This window comes from Sus scrofa, chromosome 9 (assembly GCF_000003025.6).
Source record: "Sus scrofa isolate TJ Tabasco breed Duroc chromosome 9, Sscrofa11.1, whole genome shotgun sequence".
Lineage (NCBI taxonomy): Eukaryota > Metazoa > Chordata > Mammalia > Artiodactyla > Suidae > Sus > Sus scrofa.
Window position 1 is genome coordinate 126,614,204 of NC_010451.4, and position 14,902 is coordinate 126,629,105.

Genomic DNA, 14,902 nt, shown 5'->3' on the forward strand with positions numbered 1-14,902 from the left:
TTTGGAAGTTTACTGGGTCTTCACTTGCTTTTCTGATCAGAGGCAACCAGAGGAGGCAACCATAGTCACATGAGCTTCTCTGGGTTATTTGGGGTGATCTTGAACCCTGTAAGCTCAAGCACGGTTGACCCCGATTTTGAAGGCAGGTGGGTAGGTAGTTGGGTTACCTGAAACTGGTGAGGTTTGTGACACTCTCTCTCTTTAAAAAAAATTTTTTTTTGCAGTCTTATGATCCGTGGAATTACCCACTAAGTTCCTGAAAGAAACATTAGTAGGTTTTGTTTTTTTTTTTTTGTTTTTGTTTTTTTTTTTTTTTTTGGTCTTTTTGCTTTTTTTTTGGGCCGCTCCCACGGCATATGGAGGTTCCCAGGCTAGGGATCGAATCGGAGCTGTAGCCACTGGCCTACGCCAGAGCCACAGCAACGCAGGATCCGAGCCGCGTCTGCAACCTACACCACAGCTCACGGCAACGCTGGATCGTTAACCCACTGAGCAAGGGCAGGGACCGAACCCGCAACCTCATGGTTCCTAGTCGGATTCGTTAACCACTGCGCCACGACAGGAACTCCACATTAGTAGTTTTAAACTGCCTTTTTCAGGAAAGCAATTGAAGAATGATGGTAGCACTGTGGATGTCCCTTCTAACAGTCTAACATTTGTCAGAATGATTGGTATTCTTCTCTGCTTCTCTTGAATCAAGTGTATTCCTTTCCTAATTTTATTGTTGAAGTTATCAGTTTAGCAAAATCATTACATGTTGGTCTTCGACACTAGAATGTTCGTTTGTAAAGACGAGGTGATTTTTATTGCCTCTGCCCCAGTTCAGTGCTTAGAACCTAGTATGTGCTGAGTAAGTATTTTGTGAGTTAACTTTAAAAAAAGTACAAGCTTCTCAAAGCAATAATAGTGAGTAGCACAGGCAGCCTAGGCTTCCACTATAAGTAAGTCAGCTTTAAGTCCTAGGTGGCAAAACTTGCACCTGGTGTTATCAGGCAAACACTATCGCCTGTAGCTCCCTGATGGCACTAGGTGGTCCCCAGACGTGGAAGGACACTTGAGATGTCGCTTAATCCCCACGTGTATGCTGGTATGATAGTATCATTTTTCACTTTTAGTGGAATTTTCCACTTAATGAAAGGACACCTAGGAGCCTTGGAATGGGTGTTCTCGCCACTGGGCAGCTCACACAGGGAACTGGTCCTTGTTTTGAACTAGACACAGCCGCAACTTTGTAAACCACTGAACTGAGTAAATGCACAAAGTCCTCTGGTGCTGCCTTGGGAAATTAATCTCTCTCAAAGTTAAAGTTTTTTTTTGTTTTGTTTTTGTCTCAAAAATCTTATCCAAGGGAGTTGGCAACATGTATCCTTTTATTATTAGACATTTGTCTTTTAGCTTCTGGCGACCAGTCTTTTGGAAACTTACTGGCACTTGCCCCAAGTATGTCTTTTTTTTTCAACTGGTCATGGAGCAGACCCCTGCTTTGCTCTGTGGAAATGCAGGGTCCTGGAGACACAGGTGTCAGCAGATCTCAGAAAAGAGGACAAATATTGGACCTGTAGCCAGAATTATTCTTGAAGTAAAGATGGTTTCAGTGTCGTGCTGACTTAACTATTTGAACTCCTGGATCAAATTTGTTGTGCTGATAAAGCAGGAACCACTGAGGTAATTTCTCAGCACACTGGGTCCTTGTGCCAAGGGATTTGTAACACCAAGAAAATTTAGTCTTGCCCATTTTCCCCTTAAGAAAAGTGAAGAACTCTGATAACTAGGTAGCTCTGGGTGAAAATTGTGTTCTCCTTTGACCACTTAAACCATGATACTAGGCAATTAATGAATAGCAAGCATGGCTCCTGTCAAAGACTGTGCCAGGAAGAAAGACACTGACAATTAGAGGCTGCTCTTAAGGAATTACGTACATCCTCTTGAGGAGAAGGGGTGTTTGAAACAGTACAGATGTTACAAGCATTGACAAGGCATATATGTGATGTTTGAAAACCGGAGGAGCTATATAAATGTAAGATTTTAAAGTAAGACATGGTGAATTGCCAAGTTGTGCTTAGAAGAAAGAGTAGGACGAGGGGCAGGGTGGGAAGGATATTCCCATGAGGCCTCTGGTGAGGAGATGGAAAAGCACAGCATCACTTAGAAAAGTGGCCAGTTTTCCTATTTTCCATAAAGCAAAGTCCTCTACAGAAACATAAACTCAGATTTTTTTTTTATTGTTTTTTTTATGGCCACACCCATGGTATATGGAGGTTCCCAGTCTAGGGGTCAAATCAGAGCTGTAGCCGCTGGCCTACAGCATGGCCATGGCAACATCAGATCTGAGCCTCGTCTGTGACCTACATCACAGCTCACAGTGATGCTGGATCCTTAACCCACTGAGCGAGGACAGCGATTGAACCTGCATCCTCGTGGATGCTAGTCAGATTTGTTTCTGCCGAGCCAGACGGGAACTCCTATCTTAGGAACATTAATCCATCACAGGGACTTCACACGTGCAGTCACCTCTACTTTGGAACTGTCCCTTTATTTTTCCCCAAACTTTCTCTCTGGCTAGGCTTCCTCCTCTTCAGAGTCCATCTTAGCCTTCACTTTCTCCAGTATCCCTCTTACTACATAGTTGAGTGTTTCTTTTGAACTGTACACCAATATTCACTTCCTTTAAATTTCAAATGTCTTTTCTCCTCAACTAGATTGTAAGTTCCAGTGTTAGGCTATGTGTTCCCAGAGCCCCAAATGTAAGTCTCCTTGTTCTAATTGGTTGTTTACTCATTTCTATCCCCCCAAAGACTCTAAGCAGCCTGAGGGTGAGACCAAGGGTATCTTCTTGACTCTCTTGGGCTCTGGGTCCAGCACAGTGTCTGCAGCTACTAGTGACGCAGTAATTTGCTATCAAATAAATTCAGTGATGAACAGACAATTGAACAGCCTCAGCCGGCTGAAGGCGTAGCTATGACTAGTATGAAGGGAATGAAGGGCCTTTCCCATTTTGGAAATTTTGAGAAGCATTTTCTCAAAGGGCCAGGGATTAGGGAACTGTGGGGCGGGAGAACAGGCAAGAGAAAGGAGTAGAGGGAAAGCGTGTGGGAATAAAGGAGAAAGGATATTGTGTTATAATCTGGTTTCGTGTCACTAACCTTAACAGTTTCATTGAGATGATCACTCATTTCCCAGCCATCAGTTATCTTATTTAAACTATATTGAATGTCTAATCCTCAAAGCATATTTATAGCTCATTAATTATTTCAGTTGAATTTCCTTTCTTCTCTTCCTTCCATCCATTGATTCTCTGATTAACTTATCAAATGCATATTTGGGGACTTAACTTTATGAAAAGCTCATAAAAACTTTGGTAATTAGATATATCTTGTGAAATACAGTAATCCAAGTTTGCATGCTTAAATTTTCTCTCTTTGTAGTTTAAGCCAAGGAATTGATTTCATCCCTTTAGGTTTTCTTCGTGTGGTATGAGGATTTAGATGGAAAGTCCTGTTTGTCATGACTCTATTAGTAATGGTAATCCGTGTCAAGCCCTTTAAAGTTTCCCGTTTAAGAACACCAGGATAGAAAGCCCAGAATTAAACCCACGCACCTACAGCCAATTCATCTATGACAAAGGAGGCAAGAATATACAATGGAGAAAGGACAGCTTGTTCAATAAGTGGTGCTGGGAAAACTGGACAGCCGCATGGAAAAGAATGAAATTAGAACACGTCCTAACACCAGACACAAAAATAAACTCCAAATGGATTAAAGACCTAGATATAAGACCAGACACTATCAAACTCTTAGAGGAAAACATAGGCCAAACACTCTCTGACATAAACGACAGCAACATCTTCTCAGATCCACCTATCAGAGTATTGACAATAAAAAGAAAAATAAACAAATGGGATTTAATTAAAACTTCAAAGTTTCTGCACAGCAAAGGAAACGCTAAACAACACAAAAAGACAACCCACAGAATGGGAGAAAATATTTGCAAGTGAATCCACTGACAAGGGATTAATCTCCAAAATTTATAAACAACTTCTGCAGCTCCATACCAAAAAAACTAACAACCCCATCCAAAAATGGCAGAAGATCTAAACAGACAATTCTCCAAAGAAGACATACAGATGGCCGAGAAACACATGAAAAGATGTTCAGTGTCACTCATTATTAGAGAGATGCAAATCAAAACCACGATGAGGTACCACCTTACACCAGCCAGAATGGCCATCATCCAAAAGTCTACAAACAATAAGTGCTGGAGAGGGTGTGGAGAAAAAGGAACCCTCGTACACTGTTGGTGGGATTGTAAATTGGTGCAACCGCTGTGAAAAGCAGTATGGAGATTCCTCAGAAAACTAAACATAGAACTACCATTTGATCCAGCAATCCCACTCCTGGGCATCTATCCAGAGAAAACCACGACTCACAAAAACACATGTACTCCAATGTTCATTGCAGCACTATTTACAATAGCCAAGACATGGAAACAACCTAAACATCCATCGACAGAGGAGTGGATCCAGAAGATGTGGTACATATACACAATGGAATATTACTCAGCCATTAAAATGAAGGAAATACCAGAATTTTTAGCAACATGAATGGACCTAGAAATTATCATGCTAAGTGAAGTCAGCCATACAATGAGACACCAACATCCAATGCTTTCACTGTCATGTGGAATCTGAAAAAAGGACAGACGGAACTTCTTTGCAGAACAGATGCTGACTCACAGACATTGAAAAACTTATGGTCTCCAGAGGAGACAGTTTGAGGGGTGGGGGGATGTGCCTGGGCCGTGGGATGGAAATCCTGTGAAATCAGATTGTTATGATCATTATACAACTACAGATGTGATAAATTCATTTGAGTAATTTTAAAAAATGGAAAAAAAAAAAAAAAAAAAAAGAACACAGGGTAAGAATTCCCGTTGTGGCACAGTGGAAATGAATCCGACTAGGAACCATGAGGTTGTGGGTTTAATCTCTGTCCTTGCTCAGTGGGTTAAGGATCTGGTGTTGCCGTGAGCTGCGGTGTAGGTCGCAGACATGGCTTGGATCTGGCGTTGCTGCGACTCTGGCGTAGGCTGGCAGCTACAGCTCTGATTTGACCCCTAGCCTGGAAACCTCCATATGCTGTAAGTGCAGCACTAAAAAGACAAATGACAAAGAAAAAAAAAATTGCAAGGTAATTTTTTTGTGTCCTAATTCTCCCATAGCCTCATCTTGTTTAGCTATTACCAGGGAGTAAACGGCTGAGAACTCCAAGTGCATAATATTGCTTTCACATTGCACTAATCCCTAATGATGTTTAAACTGGAAGAATAAAGGCAATGTGAAAAAGGGAATTTTGCCTACCCTCATCACTTTTCAGTTCCATATTAAGACACAGGCAAGCATAGAGTTTTTCTTGTAAAAGCATAGGAATTTGCTTGTAAATCTCAGCCGGTTTGGAGGGTCCCCTTAGCATTAAATGACACAGCAAGTGCCTGGGGCTGCTTCAGCACCTGCTCACAGTCTGAGGTGGTATTTTGTGTGAGGCTGAACACCTCTACCCAAATCAGTGAGTGGGAGAATGTTGGAGTTTGTTCTTTTCTGCATACACTGATAAGCCCAGTGAATGATAACAAAGGTTATAATAGCGAGGGACCTTGTTCTAGAACGGTTATGTGATCTGGAACCTAGGAAGCTACAGGCAAAATCCAGTTAGTGACTGTTGGGTGATGGTCAAGTGTTTCAAAATACCAGACAAATCAAGTTGACATAGTTCAAAATCATGGCTTACCTGTTAAGTATAAGCCCCCTGATGAAAAGAAACCTCAAGAGAGATGCTTCAGATGATGAAGACATGCTTGATATACTTCCCATGGTCCTTGCTGATCTGGCCCTGGCGGACTCTCTCTCATTTTATTCTGGCTAATTCCTTAGGTATCAGTTTGTGAACAACTCCAGAGAAGTCTTCCCTGACTCTTCTGTGTACATGTCCATTGCTTGTTATGCTCAGTCTGTTATAGTACTAAATGCATTCCTTTTCCTTTCCTTCCCTTCTTCCTTCCTTCCCTCCATCTCTCCCCCACCCCTTTTCCTCTTCTGCCTCCTTCTTTTCTCCTTTTCTTACAGAATCTTCCATCCTGTGGGGAAGAATGTATTAGCTTGGCTTCTGGTTGGGACAATATTGGTGAAAGGGGTCATGGTAAGTCATTTTCCCTGCACCTTTAAAGGCTAACTCAGGTTCTTTGCTATATTTGAAATATGTTAATACATGATTCTCTTGGCCATTTAGGAAATATTGTACAAAAAACTTTTTGAGTATGTGCAAATTTCATAAGTCAATAAAGTACAACTATACTATTGCTGTGAATAGAATAGGAGTGCACATTAATCTAGGTTTCTTTTTTCTACTCCTGCTGGAGAAAATCTAATGGCCAAGTAAAATTTCGTGGGTTTTTTTTTTTTTTTTTTGTCTTTTTAGGACCACACCCACAGCAGACGGAGGTTCCCTGGCTAGGGGTCTAATTGGAGCTGTAGCCACCAGCCTACACCACAGCCATAGCAACTCCAGATCTGAGCCGAGTTTGTGTGCTATACCACAGTTCATGGCAATGCCAGATCCCTAACCTACTGAGCAAGGCCAGGGATCAAACCTGCATCCTCATGGATGCTAGTTGGGTTTGCTAACCGCTGAGCCATGATGGGAACTTGGCCTTTTTAAGGTTTTCTTCCTATTTGGCCACTTTGTGGTAGCCTCTTGGTCCCAACTTGACCATTCTATCGAATCTGCCTTCCTGGTTCTCTTATTAACTCTAACAACACCTGTTTGTTTATTTGTTTCCTTTGTTGCCCCTCATCTTCCATCCGCCCCCTGAATGCTGTGTCAGCTAGGATTGTGTTTGCATGTACATAGTGAAAACCTTACAACAGTGTTTAAGTAGACTGGAATTTATTTGTTATCAAGTGATGATAGATGGGGATTTACTTGCTGTTAAGACGTCCCAGGGGAGTTCTTTCCACCTAGCAAGGATATGCTTTAATTTTTTTAAATTTCTCCCAAATAAAACATATATAGAGAAAAATGTACACAATATAAATATACAGGTCATCAAATTATGCAATGAACACCAGTGTAACCATCTCCCTGGTCAAGACACAAAACATTGTCAGCATCCCCCAGAGCCATCCCCTGTATCCCATTCCTATTCCTACCCCGTTTCTCCACCCCAAAGACCAACTCTCATCTAAATTTTGTGGCGGTCGCCTCTTTACATTTCCTTGCAGTTCTACGACCTCTGCATTATTCCTAAGTAGCTTAACTATTGTTGAGCCATTTCTGGCCCTTTAAAAAACTATATAAAAATGTGTTTTTGTAAATTTGATTTCTTTGTCCAACATTTATTTATTTATTTGTTGTTGTTTTTGTTGTTGCTATTTCTTGGGCCGCTCCCGCGGCATATGGAGGTTCCCAGGCTAGGGGTCCAATCGGAGCTGTAGCCACCGGCCTACGCCAGAGCCACAGCAACGCGGGATCCGAGCTGCGTCTGCAACCTACACCACAGCTCACGGCAACGCCGGATCGTTAACCCACTGAGCAAGGGCAGGGACCGAACCCGCAACCTCATGGTTCCTAGTCGGATTCGTTAACCACTGCGCCACGTCAGGAACTCCTGTCCAACATTTATTTGTAAAATTCATTCATATTGTTATGTGTGGTATTCATTGCTAAATGAATTCTATTGCACGAGTATGACAAAACTTATTCATCTAGTCTGCTTTTTTTTTTTTTTTTTTTTTTTTTTTGTCTTTTCAGGTTGAATCTGCCGCATATGGAGGTTCCCAGGCTAGAGGTCAAATCAGAGCTACAGCTGCCAGTCTACACCACAGCCACAACAAAGCAGGATTTGAGCCGCATTGTGATTACACCACAGCTTGTGGCAATGCTGAATCCTTCACCCACTGAGTGAGACCGGGGATTGAACCCACATTCTCATGGATACTAGTTGGGTTTGTTACTGCTGAGCCACGATGGGAATGCATAATCTAGTCTGCTTTTGATGCATATTTGGGTGGTTTCTAATTTTTGAGTATTATGAATAGAGCTGATACGAACGTTCTCATCTATTTCCTAAGGTGCATTTCTGTGGATGTGCACATAGGTGTTGAATGGTTGGGCCTCTTCCTCTTCTTCTTCTTTTTTTTTTTTATTTGGAAAGAGAAGTTCTCTTCCGTGACATGACAGCACCTGGTAGAACACAGCAGGACCCACAGAGTCTCACCTCGAAGGGATTCCATCTCTGAGCAGGAACGTCGAAGTGAAGCTGACCCACATGTGGGTGGGGTCACAGTTGTCTGGGTCTTTGGTTGTGGAGAAAAGCAACCAAGCCTAAAGTGAGGGAAGGGGGTCAGTTAGATGCCAGGGGAGGAATCCCTCTACCTCTCAGAGATGCTGGGGATGGAAGGAGAGGTTCAGGCTTGGCTCTGTTTAGAGACCCCTTAGTAGTTTACCCAGGACAAAGTAAGCTGCGGTGGTAAATAGAGTTAGAAATGTGGGTAGGTGGTCACGGAAAACTTCTCTGAGAAAGTGACATGTGAAGAGAAACTGAATCACTTTGGAGAACATTCAGAGAGAGAAGAGCATGTACAAGACCTTGGAGTGAGGACATACTTGGAGATGTTAAGAAAACCCAAGACGGCCAGTGGACAGGAGGGAAGAGGGGCCCAATGCAAGACCGGGAAGGAGCACCAGCGGCAGGCCTCATAGATCCGTGGCCGTGCTAGGGAGTTAGCTGACCTCAGAATAAGGGAAGGAGGATTAAGTTGGGCAGTGAACCAATCTGGTTCATGTTTCAAAGAGCTGACTCTTGCTGGCTTGCGTACTGGCAGGAGTGGCTGCTGGGAGGCCAGGGGGAGGCTGTGCCTCAGGTAGAGGTGAAGGGGGCTTGGATGAGGAGCTAACGGTGAAGGGATGGGTTAGAGCTGGAAGAACTGAAGGCAGAAGAGAAGTTGACTATGTTTTTGTGGCTTCAACAATAGAGTGGATGACAGTATCACTACCCGAGACAGGCAAGGCAAGGCTAAGAATCATTTGGGGCAAAAGGAGGTGGGAGGGAGTTGTAGGGAAAAAAAAAAGTTCTGTGGTGGCCATGTCAGGTTTGAAAAGGGAACAGTCAGATACACGAATTTGGAGCCGAGAAGGGTGTTCTTTAGAAACTATGAGCAAATCTTTCTATGTCTGGGCCCTATCACATAGCCTGGTACACAGGAGGCACTCAATACATGTTCAGTGAATGAATTTATTCAACAAACATGCATGGAGCTCTTACCTTGTGCCAGGCACTGTTCTAGGAGCTGGGGATAGAACAGTGAACAAAAATTCCTACCTTCCTAGGACTTAAAATGAATAAATGCATGCATGCATGTATAAATGAGCGAAAGGACTATGTATCCATGTAATAAAGCATTTCTTGTTTTCTCCGTGTCTTAAAACATCTTTGAAAATATTAATTAACAATGGAATTTGCCAGCAGGATTAATTATAAGAATCAAATCTAGAGAAACTTGATGATAATAACCCATTTTGCTTTCTTTTTCTCTTTTTAATTTGATTTCCTTTACCTTGATGGGCCTGAGACCAGGGTACTGTTGGCAGTAGAGTAATTGTGGTAGATGGGTGTTATTTACAGTTGCTTCGGAGTCGATTTCTAATCTTCCTTTGAAAAATGGTGTTTACAGGCACACTCTTTTCACCTGCAGGTGTGAAATGGCTCTGTGATGCATGGAGAAGAAACAAAATGTCATGTCTGAGGTTTGTGATAAAATTTGATTGATTCTTCAGGTGGCGTGAGAGGCCTTTCTCACCACTGTCACACTCCCCGCTGCCAAGGCTGAGACCCTGAAGGCAAAATTTGTGTGCTTTGGTGGGGAGCGCTTGGGGTGTCACCACTGTGCTAAATACAGTTCCAAGAAGTTTAGTGTTAGTTAATATTTTCTAAATGGAATTAGCCTCTTCTGAGCTTTCAGGGAGTTTGTAACTGCAGCAATACTTTTTGCCCAGGTATTCATTAAATCATACAAATAACTAGTTTCAATGAAACATATATTAAATACAATATATAAACATATTTTATATTAAGTACTTATGTTAATTCTTATAACAGATAATTCCATTTTCTACACTAAGCCCTACTTGACATGATGCTAAAAAATGGGGGGGGGGGCGTGGACCCATATTTTCACTGATAACAAAGAGGACGCTTAGTGGCAGGTGAGCCATGGTTAAAATGTTTACATGTTAAGAGATACGTTCCTTCATCTACAATATGTGCTTGCAAGAGAATTGATATTGCTGATTTGAGAGAACTTGAAAAAACTTTCACGAATGTATGTTTTAAGATTTAATACATGGTCTCTGCTTTTTTTTTCTTCCTGTCAGGTGTATTCCCATTTGACTCTTTTGACTCCTTGAACCAAATCCTCTCTAGATTAAGATTAGGAAGCTGGTTCAGAGACATCGGAGTCTGCAAAGAGGACTCTGCCGGTGCCATGAACCGCCTTCTTCTCTCCCAGTGCGCCATGCAAAGTACAGGACAAGACAAACTTTCAAGGGAGGGTAGGTTAAGAAGGGCATGTAGTCCTTGCTAATGATTTTTGATTCATTTCCTCTAATGGCAACGAATTGGAGACTTTTAGAGGAGGAAGAAGAGAGTCGGGTTCATTTTCTAGCACGTGGCTGGTGTGGATGGTGGGGAGGATGCTGGTGGGTGGCATGAAGCTGAGAGTCAGACCAGTTAGGAAGCTGCTGCAGGAGATGCTGTTTTCCACTCCTTCCCCAGCTTTGTGTTGAGTGTGTTAAGCCTCTGCTTCTGGCACAGCTGGGAGTGCAAAGAAGTTGCAACTGTTGACAGAAGTAAAGCTTATTCATCATCTTCCCTCCTTCCTGAAGCCCTGTTTCCATTTCCCCTCATGGTTTGTAGGAAGACAGTCTTCACTGGTATTGCCTTTCTCTGTGTTGTTTCCAGAATCGATTGTTGTCTTCCACCATTGTAAAGTTTTGTACCTTAAAAAAATCAGCAGAATTGGGAAATCTCACTTTGGGAGACAGCCTGGTCCTTCACAACCTGTTCTAAGCAAATTCGATTTGCTTGTTTTAACAGTCATGACGCAGCTCTTCTGTGGAGCTTCCTCTTCAGCCTTAGGTATTCCAAAGGCCGTGTGTTTCAAGAACTGGGCTGTGATTCCCCAGCAAGCGAAACATCTCCCCCTCCCCCTCTTTCCCCTCCCCCTCTCCCCCCTCCCTTTGCCTCACACCGGTTCCAGTTCCATCCCAGCTCCCTGGGGAGAGCCTTGAGGAGCATGGCCTGATGCCTGGGGTGTTGGGTCTTCCCTGGGGTCAACGGGCTCTTTTCTTGGGATGGAAAAGAAATGAAATTCTTGGTGTATGCATTTCTTAAGCATGTCTGTATCACTGGGGACCTGTCTTCCTATTTTAGGACTGAGTCTAATTTCAATGTAATTGTGAGGCAAGAGACAATATTTCAAGCTAGATTGCTTGCCTAATTGTTGCTTCAAGTAAAAAGAAAATTGGGCTGGGAGTCTAGAGAGCTAAGTTTTAAATGCACTCCATTACTAATTTAAATAAAAATTAAGTAACATTTTATAGTACATCATTTTTAATATTAATTTTTACAGCCGACCTCATTTATTTAATTTCTTCTGATTTTAATAGAGACATATCTCAGAAAATCTTCCCATCAAACTATCTATAGCCATCTATTTTTTTCCCCACACAATGTCTCTCGCTTGCATGTCCTCAAGCTTTCTTTGACTAATTTTTTAAAAAATGGCTTGAGATCTCATCAGGCACTGGAAGAACACCAAAAATGTCCCATCACTCTTAGAGGACAGAGGGCGGGTATGTTAGTGAGTCTACCTTATAGCTGATTGTCAACATAAATGATGTAATGGAGAATGCTCCAGACTTTGGAGCAAGACTGCCTGGGATCGAGTCCTGATTTCTGTCACTTACTGTGTGACCTTGATGAAGTTACCTAACTTTTCTGTTCTCTGTTCCTCAGGGGTTTTTTGGTCCTAAAAATGGAACAATTGTTTTTGCCTCATAGGCTTGTTTTGAGGATTAAATGAATTAATAACTTTAGGGTTAAGAGGATCGAGTAAATTTATATATATAAATTATTTATATATATAAAATACTTAGCGTACTGCCTGGCCTGTAGTGAACATGATATACGTGTTGATTATTCTTTTTTGGCTCATTTTTCCATTGCCCACTGGCTCTGCCCCCTAGAGTCTAGCCTGCTGTTGCTGCCATGCCCTTTTCTGCACAGTTCTGCCTCATGCCAGATACCAGCCTTCTTCATCCTCCTGAAGGTATGGCACATATAAGGCTGCTGTGAGTAATGATGACACTTAATAATAATAGCTGGCATTTACTGAGTGCTCACCTTATGCCAGCACTGCTGTTAGCACTTAACCTCTATTTGTTCATTTAATCCTCATACCAACTCTATGAGATAAATGTGATCATAACCTCATTTTACAGATGAGGAAGTTGAGGTTCAAATCAGTTGCATAGCTTGTCCAAGGTCACCAGTTAGTGAGGAGTAAAGCTAGGTTTTCAAACACTACTTACTTCCTCTTCTCCTGGCCCTTGTATATATAGGGAAGTAGGAAGTATCTTTTTTTTTTTCCTTCTGGTGAATGATATCCTTATAGGGCTCTTCTTTCTGGCCGGTCAAATTCCCATCAGTGATAAATGAGCACTGCAGGGGGGGGTGCGGGGGGAGGGGCAGGGATTCTCAGTATATGACGAGGAGGCCAAAGAAACATCTGGAGTCTACTCAGCACCCAGTGTGTGCTGCCCTTGCATGAGGCCCGCTGTGGCTCTGTCTCAGGGAATTCTTGTGGCCGCTCTCACGTTCCGTTATTGTCATTTTCATGGCAGGAAACTGAATTTCAGAAAGGTAAGGACTTGCCTTTAGGTTACCCAGCTCTTGAGTTAAGACAAATTTGAACTCAGGTCCATGTGGCCCCAGAGCATCACAGAGCAAGTTCTTTTCACCCTGGCACCCTGCTGTCCCCCGCATCTTCACGTCTTCAAGGACTCCATGCCATGCGGACTTTTCTTTCGGCCTCTCTTTTTTTAACCTTTCCGATTTAGCTTTTCTTTTCAACAGCTTAAAGTCCTATGAACAAATATGTGATTGTCTATATTATTAACATGAGGTAGGAGTAGTTAAATGGATTAAAGCTGCTTATGGAAATATTTAACCTTATCATCCCAAGGGGCTTTACATATGATGCCAGTAAGTATCATTAAGCTTTGTTCACCTCAATAACAGCTGGTATTAGAGTATTTTAAGATGTTAAAGCAGTTTCTGCCCTTGAGATGGTCACCTTGGGTGGGAGGAGTGTATGTAGTGTGTGTTGCATGCAGGTACTCTGAGCCATGACCTTGAGTTTCCCAGCCTCCAGAACTTTGAGGAATAAATTTCTATTGTTTATAAGCCACCTTGTCTGGTATTCTGGTACAGAAGCCCAGATGGAATAAGACTATCTTATTTGATTCTTTTCAAAGTTCTGTGAGGCAGCTGTTATTATGACTTCCTTTTTACAGATGGAATGAGTAGGATTCAGGAAGTTAAATATTTGTTCAAGGTCACATAAGAAACAGAGCCAGGACTAGCACTCCAGTGTCTGACTTCAAATCCAGTGCTATTTCTCCCTCACCTCAGCTAGACAGCAAGAGGACATAGAAGCATAGAAAGACCCAGGTACATGTAAAAAAAAAAAAAAAATCAGATATGAGCAATGATTTCAATTTTTGGTCAGTCTTTTTCCTTGTGCTGCTTCAAACTCTAATTTTTGGCTCTAGTGATTTTTTTTCCCCTCAAACATACTTTCCCATAATCCAAGTCAGAATATTGGCATTGTCCTGCATGCCCATCAGTATTCACCCTGAAGCATAGCCATGCTTGATATGGAAGAAAGGCACTGAGAACAAAGGATTATCTGTAATGTTGCCACGAGGTCAAAAGGAGTCGTACCATGTACATGTTGGCATCAAATGTTTACAATTCACATTAAAAAATAATTTTTTAGGGCTGCATATATAGCATTTGGAAGTTCCTAGACTAGGAGGGAACTGCCGGCTTATACCACAACCACAGCAAGGCCAGATTGGAGCTACATCTGTGACCTATAGCTGCAGCTCATGGTAGTGCCAGATCCTTAACCCACTGAGCAGGGCCAGGGATCAAACCTGCATCCTCATAGATACTAGTTGGGTTTGTTTCTGCTGAGCCACAGCAGGAACTCCTACAATTCATGTTTTAATTCAGTTTTGAAAAGGCAGGGAATTTTACTGTAGGAGATTCTCAAATATGTGGAGCTCTCTAAGATTTCTATCTTTGAGACTGTGGATCCACTAAACAGAAAATTAGCAAAAGGATTTATCTACAGGATTTTCTACACAAATCAAGGAATTTATCCACTGCAACATTGCCTGTTAGTCTCATCCTAATGAAATTATTCACATGTCCATTAATTCCTAGAAAGTAAACTGAGGAGCAGTGTGGAAAAGCGGATGGAGAACAGGATTCTGAAGCCAGGCTGCCTGCATGGAAATCCAAATCCTGCTGCCATTTGCTAGCAGGGTGATCTTGGCTAATAACTTAATCTCTCTGTGCCTCATCTTTAAAATGGACATGATAGGGAGTTCTCTGGTGGCGTTAATGGTTAAGGACCTGGCATTGTCACTGTGGTGGCTCAGATTACTGCTGGGGCTCAGGTTCAATTCCTGGTCCAGGATCTTCCCTATGCTGAGGGTGTGGCCAGAAATAAATAAATAAAAATAGAATGGATATGATGATAGAACCTGCATCTTAGGGTTG

At 42.2% G+C, this 14,902-nt stretch overlaps 1 long non-coding RNA gene across 1 annotated transcript in view; it reads left to right on the plus strand.

Moving 5' to 3' along the window:
• LOC110262257 overlaps window positions 1-14,175 on the plus strand; it is a 45,512-nt gene extending 31,337 nt beyond the window's left edge. The window contains exons 3-4 of the long non-coding RNA XR_002347096.1: window positions 6,120-6,192; window positions 9,747-14,175. This is a non-coding gene — a long non-coding RNA (uncharacterized LOC110262257). The remainder of the gene's footprint in view (window positions 1-6,119; window positions 6,193-9,746) is intronic.